Genomic DNA, 14,111 nt, shown 5'->3' on the forward strand with positions numbered 1-14,111 from the left:
TCCAGAAATCCAATTAAGTCAAATAAATACCAAATCCTGAGGAAATGTTAAGAATTTAGTCCATTCTATTTAGTTGAGTAATACCAAATTTATTAAAGAAAGAGCTTTCAACTTTTTTTTCTTTTTTTTTCTAGCCAAGTACTTCTTAAAGGAATTTGTACACCTGTATTTCCTCATAGATATTTAGCATAGAATATTTCATATGTCTAAATAGTAGCAAAGGAAGTCATTTCTGCATATGGTTAAACACAGACTTTTTGAAATAAATCAGTTGCAAAACTTTTAAAAAGTGAAATCAATGGATCCTAAATGCCATAGGTATTTTATTCTTATGATCACACATGTTTAACATTTTTACATTTTAACATTTTTAACTTTTACATTATTTTCTCTTGGACTCATATTTCCAGTATACTTCTCCAATAGAAGATTATCCTAAAACATGTTTTGATACCTGAAAATATTTTATTGATTACCTACATATTTCTCTGATGCAAAATTGTAAATCAACATTTGATATTTTCCAGTGATGCCGAAATGCTCAAGTATTCTTCTGGATTGAATTGTTATTACAAATCTTACCTGTACACTATTGATTAAAGCACCACATAACCTATCACATTCAATAATTTAAAAGAAGAAGCATACTTTTTTTACCAGTTGTTATGTATCTTTGGATGACCATAATTTATTATAGAATGAGACTGGGTCCAACATTGGTTCTATTTCTATTTTTTTTAAGTAGATGTCCACACTGATGACCACCTTCTCATCGGCCATCTGTTCCTCAGTATATTTCATCTGTGTGGAAAGTACTTAAACTCTCAGATACCTGCCTATATCCATAAAGAGCTAGTGACATGAGCGGGGAAAAGCAGCTGCTGTCATCAGCAGATCTCTGTGATTCTGCCCTCTCTGGAATACTAACCACTTTAGTCCCATTTTGTCTGTATCTCTCTGATATCTTTAACAGATCATTTGATAAATTAGTTTTCTCTAGTTATTGTCCTTAGGGGCATTTGTTCACTGATAGAATTATTCAATTCCATTCAAAAGTAGAAGTCTATCATAACAATGCTGTGTGTGTGTGTGTGTGTGTGTGTGTGTGTGTTTGTTTTTAACCTGCCTGGTGACAAAGTGAAGAAATTTTGGTTCACTCATGCAATCGAATACTAAGCAGTCATTAAAAAGAATGAGGCAGACTTTCAAGTTCTGATACGGAAACATCACCAAGTTATATTAAGAAACTAGCCTTATTTTATTGCACACCTTTTTTAATCATACGCATACATAAAAGATACAATTTTTAGTTAAAAATTCTTCCAGTGGAGTTCTTTCAGCAATATTACAGATTTAAGAATGGAGCCTCTTTGTTTCAGAATTAAAATTGAAGAAATAAATGTTTACTTCCTAAAATTTTATCCATATGGAAAGTTTATTAGGAGACTTTGGTGGGAGAATGCCGTAACTTAAAATCTGGATGTTACAAGATTTATATTCTTGTCTGATTCTGTTAGCTGAATAATATTGTAAAGTCTCTAACGTCTCAATGTCTCAAAATCCAGTCTGTAAGTTGATAAAACTAAATAATATAATTCATTTCTAGAATTCCATTACCCAATTGATGGAAGTATTACTCTATATCTAACAACTTGACAATTGAAATAAATGGATGAGTATCTTATACAATCAATACATCCTCCAGTGATGTACATATTTATATGTATATTTAGATGTTGTATATTATATATTTTAACATATTTTATACTTGTTATATTACATATTTAATTTAACTTACTGACTAATCAAAAATAAAGTTTAAAGATTAAGCTGATAGCATTAGGTTAACTTTGTTATGTGTGGGTGTGTTTCATTTAAGTACAAAGTATATTTCTAAATTACTAAGTTTATTTGATGATTACAAAAGAGCAATCTGGTTCTCAATAGCTTTTGCCTTTTTAGCTGACTTCTAGTCTTAATTTTTTTTTTAACTTTTTAAATGTGTTTATTTTTGAGACAGAGAGAGAGAAAGAGAGAGAATGATCAGGGGAGGGGCAGAGAGAGAGGGGGAGACACAGAATTAGTAGCAGGCTCCAGGCTCTGAGCTGTCAGCACAGAGCCTGAGCGAGACTAGAACTCACCAACCTTGAGATCATGACCTGAGCAGAAGTCAGACACTGACTGAGCCACCCAGGTTCCCCAAATGTTTATATTTTTTTGAGAGACAGAGACAGAGAAACAGAGACATCCAGCGTTGGGAGTAGGGGCAGGTGGGGAGGGGTTGGGAAAGAGAGAGAGGGAGACACAGAATCAGAAGCAGCCTCCAGGGTCTGAGCTGTCAGCACAGAGCCGATTCAGGGCCTGAACTCATGAACTTCGAGATCATGACCTGAGCCAAAGTCGGATGCTCAACCCACTGAGCTACACAGGCGCCCCGGATCTTTTACACTTTAAATGACTTTAATTTGATCACTTTCTTTAAAGTTTTAGGATTTAAACTTGCATTAGCAATCTTCCAACTGTAGAGTTTTGATGATCCAAAATTGATACAAATATTTCCCTCATAACTTGTCAAGTTTAAATTAACACATGAACCAATTTATTATCAAAAACATAAAAGCTAAATAGTAATGTCTAAGTCCTGGAGCTGTTTAATTAAGATAATTTCAAATGTAATAATTACTTTTTATTAATTACTTTTTGTTTTAAAATGTCTCTGACAAAACTGGTAGTCTTACTTAGACTGGATTCAGTATGCATTAAAAATGCACGTGCCCAGGCTTACGTAATTGGCACAATATTTTGGAATTCAGGTATAAACCCACTGTAGCAGACACTGTGGGTGCCCTGCCTGGATCCCCTGACTCCCTTTAAGTGATTCTGTGGGCTCCTTCCACAGTTTCTGTCCCTTACTTCCAAAAGCTGACACCTGCAACTCTCTTTGGAGGATTTCTTTTGTCTGCTGGGGCAGCTTTGCCTGCCAAAATACGCAAACAACTGGAAAGTGCTTGGAAGTTTCAGCAAGCACTCCTTGCCTTCCAGTTATAGCACTCTGAGCCAATACTGACTACCGTAGAAGTGTTAAAGTCCAAGTCCTGTGCTTTAAGACCCAACCAACACTGAAACATCATTTATGACCCAGAGATGCCCTGTGGGATCAGACCCAGGGTGAGGCTGTCCCTGAAACTATGCCATTTTTTAAAACTTTCTTCCTCTGTCCTGCTTCTCCCACTCTTTTGCTGGGTTATTCTGCCTGCACTCTTTTCTTTTCTATCTTTTTTTTATTTTTTATTTTTTGTAATCTTTATTTATATTTGAGAGAGAGAGAGAGAGGAGAGAGAGAGAGAGAGAGAGAGAGAGTGCAAGTAGGGGAGGAACAGAAAGAGAGGGAGACACAATCCAAAGCAGGCTCCAGGCTCTGAGCTATCAGCACTGAGCCCCATTCTGGGCGTGAACTCATGAACAGAGAGTTCATGACCTGATCTGAAGTCAGAAGCTCACCCGACTGAGCCACCCAGGCGTCCCTGACAGCACTCTTTTCAATCACTTGTACACAAAACCTTGTCTATTTCTGCTTCTGAGGAATTGACATTAGGCAACTTGCAGTTGAGCAGCAACTCAGCAGGGTGCTAAAGAGAAAACACAAAGCACTGCCACCCTCATAGCTCATCCTCAGCCTAACCACCCCTCTACCCCCTACCCCCACCTCCGCTTCCAAGAAATGAACACTTTGTAAAGGGGGAGGCAACTAACTACACAATTCTTTTGCCCCATAGTCCTGCTGCTGAAGATAAAATGACTGTCCTTGTGTAGAACAAACAGAAACTCTGTCCACCCGGGTTCATCCTTTCTCAGCATGAACCTGGGGCATGCAGATAGCCTTGCAGGTAGCGTTACTCTTATTGGAATTTTCCCAACAAATGAAAACAGCATTTGACTGTTACTATATACCAAGTGAATAAAAACTTCATGAACGTATTAAGGTTTATTCCAGTCAAATATTTGAAAAGATGTTTGTAACTGCTTAAAACCTAGTGCTGAAATATCCTTATATTGATATAGGTTGTTTTTTGGGGGGTTTTTTGTTTGTTTTTTTTTAGAATTTAAACACCACACCAGATGGATGTGTATTTGAAGCACTTCCAAATTATTTCACCTAAATGTAATTATATTATAATCTTATTACAGAAAAGAAGAAGGGGGCATAAAGGCCATGTTTAAATTAAGGAATCACATTCAAACTAAATCGTCAGGTGTAATGCTACAACTAGAGCAGATGGTAAAAGTGATATCATCCTTTGAAATCAAAATAAATTATTGTTTTAATACAAATGAATATTTTTGAAATATGAAAAATTGTAATTAAAAATAATACATTTTAACCTTATTTGTTATTGCTCTGTAATTAGGAAAATCCTTTTATTAAAACAAAAGGCTTGGGTTGCTTGGGTGGCTCAGTTAAGTGTCAGATTCTTGGTTTTTGAATCAGGTCATGATCTCATGGTTCATGGGTTTGAATCCTGCATTGGGCTCCATGCTGAGAGTGCAGAGCCTGCTTGCAATTATCTCTCTCCCCATCTCTCTCTGCCCCTCTTTTGCTCGCTCTCTCTGTCTCTGTCTGTCTCTGTCTCTGTCTCTGTCTCTCTCTCTCAAAATAAAGAAATAAACTTTAAATAAATAAAAAAATAAATATGTACATATATGTACATATGTACATATGTATATATATGTATATATACATATATATATAACAAAAATGGCTTTATTTAAATGCAACATACACTAATATTCTTAAGTGCCTTTCAAGATGAATTATTGCCATAATTTGCCTGCTTCTTTTTAAAAATATTTCTCAAATAAATTAGGTTGTATTTCCATCTGTGCTGCCATCAGAAATAAACCCCCAAAGAGCGGTTTTATCTTTTCATTTCATAAAATTACTATTTCTAGCAACAGGATTTTTTATTTGACCCCTGTTTTCCCTGCCATCCCTGATAAACACGGTCCTACAGATGACAGAAAGTGTCAAGGGCTCTGTATCAGTGCTTCTCTGTCTTGAGCATGAGGAAGAATCACACGGAAAGGTTGCTAAAACACAGGTTCCTGGCTGACATCCAAGAGCTTCTGATTCAGGTCGGGACCAGAGAATTTATAACAATGCTCATTCTGCCTTTAACAGGGACCGCATTTTCAGCAACACACTCTAAATGAAGTTATTCTTTTGTTTTCCAGTAAAACATTCAGTTGGTAGTGGGCATCTAATCACATATATTCTTTTCATCTCTCCCTGTGTATAATACAGAATGTGATTTTTTGTAATTGCTTTGAGTTCTGAAATTACAGTTTTAGATTATTTTGTAATATCAATTTGGGGATTAATCAAAAAGCTAAAAAGACTAGGTTCATAAAAGCACATATCTGAAGAAAATATCCAGCCGTAGCATCACATGTGGAGAATGAGAGAAGTCTCCTCAAAGGCAACAACCATTGAAGAATAGTGTCAAGTATTTTCTTCCTCTCCACTGTCACTCCAGCTGTCGCTTGCCCACATCTGTCTTTCAGTGGATGCTTGGCCTGTCCTTGATTGCTTGAGAGCTCTTCATCATTTTAAGCCACACGGGGAAAAAGAAGCAAAACATGAGACGCACCATAATATTTCCATCCTTGAAAGAAACGTTCCTCCATGTGGCTTCGAATTCACTAACCTGGGATTGAATCCTCATGCAGTTCTGGGATTTGGTCACATGATGTCTTCAACCTCCAGGCAGCTTGATCACAGAGGACCCTCACAACATATTTTATCACACAGTTAAGTGTGTCAAATTTGAATATTTTATCGCAAACATTTTAGAAGTCTCAGCAAGCCTTTTGTTGTGGTTATTAGATATTTTGGACAAACTTCCATATGCCTCAGTAGGCCAGTTACTGGACTGAAATCCTGGACACCGTCTCTGTAATTATCTGTTTTATGAGATCTTGTACAAGGCGCTTCTCTCGCCTTCACTTTCTTCTCATCTGAAATATAAAATGGACCAGATGATCTATATCCACCTCCTCTTCCAGCTCAAAAGTCTTACCATTCCAAGAAACAGTTCGTTATGCCACATTTCTGAAGCAATTTTCTTTTAGAGGTGGTGAATATACATAGTCTTTATCCCTGAGAAAGAAGAAAGACAGAGGACAAATTAAGTTTGCACATATTTTCACGAAGAAAACTAAATGACAGTTATTTATAGGATTTTAACTACTTCCCCAGGCCAATTTCCTAATCCCAGATGTAATGTTTAGGTCCTCTATAAGCCTGTATTCCTTAATTGCTTATACCCTTTGAGAAATCATACTGCTCTACACTGCGATTTAATTAACACTGGAGAGTGGTGTTACTTTGATAGCTTTAAAATATTATCCAACTCCAGATTTCTTTAATAGACATAGCTGTCTGAATTCCTAAATGTATTTTTAGAGAGGTATCCTAAATATATATCGTGTAAATTAAACGCTGCTTAACAGCATATGCATATAAGAAGATACAGTTTGAAACAAGATCTAAAAGAACTAGTCTCAACTTCTACCACTCCTAATTTTAATAACAGTTTGACAAAAACTTGGCTTTTATTATGCTTCCGTAGAAACTCTTTAACTTTCAAAGGAGCCGGACCCTTGCCATACGGGGCCCCAGGCCAGCCATTTACAGCTTTGGGGTCTGTTGTTCAGTATCCAAGCTTGTCACTTCATCAGAGCTAAAACATCTCTTTTAAATCTGGAGAACAGCTTTCTGGGCAGAGCAGGAACAGAACTCTTTAGCCTCCTCCTCTTGATTTCCCTCAGAATCGTCAAGGAAGGACCTCAACATGGTGGACTTTTGCTTTGGAAAGGATTATCAAATCAGTCCAGGCTTAACTTGTCTTTGAGGTTCACCATCTCTACACAATCTGTTCTCACTCACTGGAGAAGCAAGCGGCTCTCTGGCTAATGTCTCGTATCCTTGATCCTAGAACTCACCCTTCCAACAGCTGTTAGCTTTTAGCAACTTCACAGTCTCCCCCAGGCCAAGACAAGTAGAGATATTTGAAAGGACCACCTTTATCTTTTGAATACCATAAAATACTTTTAAAACAATATATTTAAACCATTGTTCCTACTAACCAACAACAGTCCTTTTATAATCCAAACTTCTATGTTAGGAACTAAGGCAACAGAGTATGAAATTTTCAGATGAAAACAAACAAAAAAGCCTGGATGAAAAGAAAAAAAGCACAGATTTTGGGGACAAGAATTTATGTTGACATTAACAAAAGTTTTAGCACAACTATACAGTTGACAGACTTCAACATCAGTTACATAGGCAGCATGATGGAGATACGGGAGTTTAAATGAAAAATATATAGATGCCTATTTAGCCACAAGCTTAGTATAAGCTAACAGTATGAAGAGAATAAATACATTAACACCTTGTATTCTGCAGGCTCCAGAGGGCTTTGTCTAATTTTGGACTTCATATCTAAAGAAAGTATTTTGACAAGACATCCAGAGCAGTTTTGTTGTTGTTGTTGTTGTTGTTGTTGTTGTTGTTGTTTAACTTAATATAGCATGATAAGGATGGTTGAAGGAACTAAGTGCTAACAAGACTCTATGGCCAGTTGTGGGCTGGAGATATAAATATATAATTGTTGCATGAAAGATGGGACTATATTACTGGTTTAAGAAATTTGCAAATAGATTATCCTGTGCTATTCCTGAAAGTAAAATTAGGATCAGAAGGGTTAATATAACTGAAAAAATGTGGGTTCAAATAAAAATCAACTTCCAAGAAATCATCAAAGGTAGCAGGAAATAAACTTCCTCACCAGAGAGAACTCATCACTGAAAGGGGTGTTAGCAATAATTAGGTAACCAATGTTTGCAAGGACTTCTACCTTAGATTTAAATTAGAAAATATAACTTCTATTTTGGCCGGCTGAAAAAAGATCTGCGATTCCTCATTTTGAATGTGAGCTTCTTAATGACAGAGTCTTGCTTTCTTTCATACTCCTTAAATCAGAAGCCTCTCTTAGAAATGGTGTCATGAATCACGGTGTTTCTTTTATCCTTATACACGTGTGTAATTAGCTAATGAGAGCAGTAAGCATTTATAACAAAGGAGGAAGGTGATATAACCCAGGACCGAATGCAGAGGAAATAAAGGATTTTTTTTTTAATGGTAGTTTTTCACTTATCCCAAACCTTATTTTATAGGGTTTTATTTGTGCCTTATGGATCATAACTTTTTTAACAATTGATAACCAGAATCATCATTATTTTTTATTGCAATCCGAGAAGTATCAGAAAAGAATTCTTTTGCCAGCATAGCTCTAAATTTGCTTTTGCCAGCAGTCCAGATTTTCAGTGATGGAATGTTTCCTTACAAATTTCATAGAAGATAAGATATATGTAACAAATAGTATGCATAATATCCCAGCAGGTTCATAAATGGAAGTTTTATTTTCTTATTTATGGAACATTTTAAAAGGAAAAAATTCTGAGAGAAAACTAGAAAAAGTTTAAAAATCTTATTGCTTAAAAGTAAGCTTCAGATTACATTTTCCAATAAGCTTCAAATGCTATGTTTTTGCTAGATTTCCACCTCAAAATTCTTTCTATTTGGTTGATCTTTATGTGGTGTTTCATATTTCCGACCTTTAAAAAAATGATCTTTGAGGATATTGACATATTATCTGTATGCAATACTATTAAAAGTGTGCTTAAAGAAAAAGAAGATAACAACTCTAGCAGGTTAATGCCCTAGCATTTTAATGTTAGAAACAGAGGCTCAAATTTCAAACTGAATGGGTTTGACTAGGAGGTCATGTGTCCACTTCACAAAGACAGTACAGAATTGGCAGCTTCATGGTAGGAGAACAACACTACTGAGCACAAAGGAGACATACATATTCTTCAGAATAAATCCTTTTTGTGGGTCTTTCCAGATGGTGCTGCACTATCATTTATATAGGTATGACTTTTCTGACACTTCCCAATCTATTTTGACAAAGATACAATCTCAAAGTTTCCTGAAGAGGCTCCTATGTATTTGAAAGCCTATTTTAAAATTTGCATAATTGGGATGAAGTGAAAGTCTCTTCTTTACTTCCACATCTCTAACAGCTACATGTAAACATAATGTGTCCTACCCTTTTCCAAACATATTGCAGCCTTAATGCAAGTTAAGTTCTCTCCTCTGAGAGCTTCCAACACTTTTTATTGTTATGAATTATGGCATTCTGGTATATTTTGATCTTTCAGATTGAATATTATGCTACAAGTTCCGTCAGCATTAAATAGTGAAATATAAGATGGTGCAAAAAGGTACTATGGAAGATATTCTACAGAGAGGAATAAAGTGAATATTAGATTTTCTGAATGTTAAATTTTAGCTTGAGATGATGGCCAAAAGGTTTTACTCTAATCATACAACTTTTCCCCTATGAATCTTGAATTCCCAGGGTAAATTATAAGTCCTAAATAAATTGCATGGCAGAGGACAGCAAACTTCTGAAGTGGAATGTGCCAAGAATCTGTAAGAAGGTCTGCAGAGGAGATTGACAGCAATGAAAAGAATCTATAATCAAGTTTCAGATCATAATGGTTTTTTGGTTTAAAAAGTGAGAAACAAGAGAAGATGGAGGGCATTTTCCCCACTGTAATGAGAAATATGATGGAGAAAAATAATAGAGGGCTGATTATGTGTCAGAAGTGGCAGAAGTCACCATCAAAGGATGTGAAGATCCCAAAACTGTGGACGCTAAAATATTTGGTGATTCTCCCAGTTGGAGAATGAGACATCCAAACCTATTAAACTCAAGCATGACTATATGACTTGCTTTGGCACGGAAATGTAAGTAAAAGCGACCTGTTCCATATCTAGTCTGAAGGTTTAAATGTGGCTTACCACATTTGTTTTTCACTGACTGAAATTCTGGACTCATATGTTACAATAGAACCGCCCTCTTGGACCTTTAGATAACTGTAATAAGCCAAGCTCCCTTGCTTGCCCACAACAGACATGTGGCATGTGTAAGAAATTAACTTTGTTGTTTTAAGTAATGAAATTTTCTGTTTGTTTTTATTGCACCATAACTTATGCTATTTGGACTGATAATTAGACCATGTGGCCCATAAGGCCATCACTGGGAGTGACAGGAGAGAAAGATGCTCCCTGGTGACTGGAGGATTCTGGAAAGTGGCACATTTCAGATATTCTATCAATGTCATCAGAAAAACACATGTATATTGGAACTGGGTTTCTGTAATACCAGGGTGGATATCTATCATGCAAGAGGGTCACAGACACACATCACTAGCCTGATGCAGGTGTAACATAGATTTTATGGGGGAAAAATTAGAAAAATAGAAACAGAATACACGCAGACCTGAGTTCCACACAGTTACATACAAAATGTTGGGGTCCTGAGGGAGCCCAACAATTCATACCCTGCTTCCCTACCTATATTCTAATAACATTGAGAAAAGGAAATATTAAAAAGTGAAGGGTTATCCTCATTATAACTTTTAAGTTATATGTATAGTAAGACACTCCAACGGTATCACCCTTTCCCTAATCACCTACATTGGCCTTAGCACAATTGAAGAGACATTTCCAGTGATATACTATTACCAGTCTGAGTGAGGATGGAAGAAGTCTGAGAGATAGCAAATTCCTTTCAAGATTATCTCTACTCAGTGAAGAGATTTCAACCCTCATGATAATCTACTTATTTTTCTTTTGTGAAGAGGAGTAAGAAGTCACCAAACCATCCTTGTTTTTCCCATTTTGCCTTTCAGTTACTAATTTTATTCATTAAAAAAAAAAGAAAAGTAAGGGGCGCCTGGGTGGCTCAGTCAGTTGAGCATTTGACTTCATCTCTGGTCAGTCATGATCTGATGGTTTGTGGGGCTCTGTGTTGAGAGCTCAGAGCCTGGAGCCTGCTTAGGATTCTTTGTCTCCCTTGCTCTCTGCCCCACTCATGCTCTGTCTCTCTCTCTCTCTCTCAAAAATAAATAAGTAAACATTAAAAACTTAGAAAGAGAAAAACAAAAATTAAGACAAGAGGGAAAGAATATTTAGGGAAAACAGATCTCTGTATAGAAGCTAGTAGTAAGGGAAAAATCATTTCTCCTTATGATCATTTTGCTGTCTTAATCATTGGAGCTTAGCCATGAAGTCCATGGTATACCAGAAGTACGTTCCAACATCCTAGAAGAGGATATCAGTGATTTCTCAGAACACTGATCCAGGCTTCTGGAGGCAATTCCCAAATGTTAACCACTGTGGGTGGCATAGGTTTAGGCCCAAGAAGTTTCTGAGATGAATAAAAATAGTGAATTGAAAAAAAATCATCCCAAGCCCACTTTTTTACTCCAGACTAAAAATAAATTCCCTATTCTATTTCCCTTCCAAATTATGGCTGGCTATTTTGTCCAAAATAGCTTATGAGATTATGAAACCAAAGTGACAATATTAAGATAGACCTCATGAAGACATCACAATGATAAAATGCTGATGCCTTTCCCTTATCAAATTCATGAGGAGAAATTAAATATCAAAAATTACATTGATTTTTATTTTAAAGTCAAAAGGAATTAAAGTCAAATATTAAATTATTTTACCCTATGAAGTTAGAGAGCTTGACAGCCAAAATCTACCCACCCCTATTTTGTATTTTGCTTAGACTCAGCTAGAGTGTTTCTCGAAACCGAGTAAAGTTGTGGTTTTTCCCAGAAGCAGCAGTCTGTGTTCTCTCCTTCAGTTGTTTGTGGTTCTTTGACATGAGTTTAGAGCCAAGTTTTTCACAGGCCAAACATTTGAAGAGTCTAAAAAAATTAGTTGGCTTCAAAAGATTGTCACTGTACTGCTCAACATCCACTAAATTTAGAAAATAATCCAATGTGTACCTCCTACAACAATCACTCCAGAAAATAAAATATTATTCCTAGAATACAATTAGCCACCACAGACTCATGGCTATGTTGGTAGTAGAGGGTAGGCAGAGAAAATCTTTGGCTTTAGCCTCAGCAGGATCTCAGTTAATCTACGTTTGAATGGCATCCACCACTTTGAAGCTATCTATTGAGAGAAATGTCTCAGAAGTAGATCATTTTTATACTTTGCCTATATCACACTTTTGGAGAGGGACAGATATCTTATCTTCCTTCAGAAACTGGCATTTAAATCCTCACTGTTTCTCAACTATTTGAGACCTTCAGGTGTATGGGGACAATAGTTGTTGGTTCTGATTTGAGGTGCTTTTTCCCAGTCTCTATTCAGATTTTAATTTGCTTCCCTTTTGAGCTCTCTCTCTCTCTCTCTCTCTCTCTTTATTTATTTATTTATTTATTTTTTGTATTTCATTGCTGAATTGAAGGCAAATTCTTATTGTGTGTGCGTGGCCATTAAATAACTCAGAACTGAGAGAACTGCCTGCTACAGAAGAGGCTGCCTCATCCTCATGTTTTTTTCATCTGTCGAATCACCTTCTGCTGAGTCTTAAGTGAAGCTGCTTCTGCAAGTTGTGAATCTGCTCCACTAGCGGAGTAGTGAAGACCAGTACCTCAGCCAGGCGGTCTTCATGTTATCTTTTTCTCAGGGTTTTAATGTCTCTGTCCTTGAGTGGGTTTTCTCTACAGTAGAGGGAGAAAACTCTAATATGTTACTTCCTGTTACTATTCCTAAACCTGCTTCAGGAAGGTTCAGCAAAGTTTGTCCAGTTAAACCTACTTAATTTTGCCTCTTTTCTTCCCTAATGGGTCCAGGGTAAGTACTGTTTCCTGGATCAGGGAGCCTCTTTTTTTTGTTTTTATTCCAGATGTGGGTTTTTTTAGTATTTTCCAGTAGAATCTTATCTTTTTGATCCCAACAATGAGAGATTTGAAATTATGTGTTCTGGCACTGCCCAAAGCATCAACTGTTCCAGACGTAGGAGATGTACTCCCATCATACATTTTTTTTTTAAGTTTATTTATCTTGAGAGAGACAGAGAGCACACATGCATGCACTGGACAGGGGCAGAGACAGAATTCCAAACAGGCTCTGGTTGCCAGTGCAGAGCCCAATACAGGGCTCGAACTCATGAACTGTAAGATAAGATCTCTGAGCTGAGATCAAGAGTCAGATGCTTAATCGACTGAGTCATCCAAGCTCCCCATTGTACACTATATTAAGCCAAATCTTACACTCCAGTAATCATCACCCTCCTTGATTTTCTTTGTGTCATCATTCCTGTGTCTTTCCTTGGAGTCTTAATTCCACACATTTTTACAGTATATTTTCTCAAGACACAAACATTACCTGGGTACTTTGCTACACTAGGACATTTTAAATCTCAAAAAATGTTTTCTTGATCTTATTTTACTGACATTCATGGTCTTCTTTTCTCAAATACGTTTAGATTCTTAGTTCATATTGGTGCCCCAATCTTTCAAAGATGCTTTCCAATTTCTCTGACTATGGATGTTAATACCACTTAGAAGTCAGTTCTGTATGTTTTCCTGATTCTTCTATTGTGTTTACCAATGTATCAGTGTCTAGAACAATTCCTGGTACATGGTTGTTGCTTAATTCATATTCACTAAATAAATTGCTGTCATTAGTTTTCAGTCTTAATTCAAGATTAGTCTGTCCATGGTTTTAGTCTAGAAGGAGTGAAATAAAAGGCAACCAATCTACTGCCACTCTGTGAGGCCTGGAATTAGAATCTCCAGACATCAGGGGCGCCTGGGTGGCTCAGTCGGTTAAGCATCCGACTTCAGCTCCGGTCATGATCTCACGGTCCATGAGTTTGAGCCCCGCGTTGGGTTCCGTGCTGGCAGCTCAAAGCCTGGAGCCTGCTTCAGATTCTGTGTCTCCCTCTCTCTCTGCGCCTCCCCTGCTCATGCTCTGTCTCTCTCTGTATCAAAAATAAATAAAAACATTAAAAAGAAAAAAAAGAATCTCCAGACATCATTGAAACACAAGATACAATGCAGCAAGTAATTGTCTGCCTCCCTAGTGCCTTAGAGTTGTGACAGTAAAAAATAAATAAATAAATAAATAAATAAATAAATAAATCTCTTTTCCCTAGAATCCTACTTTAGCC

Source organism: Leopardus geoffroyi, chromosome B4, assembly GCF_018350155.1.
Source record: "Leopardus geoffroyi isolate Oge1 chromosome B4, O.geoffroyi_Oge1_pat1.0, whole genome shotgun sequence".
Classification (NCBI taxonomy): Eukaryota; Metazoa; Chordata; class Mammalia; order Carnivora; family Felidae; genus Leopardus; species Leopardus geoffroyi.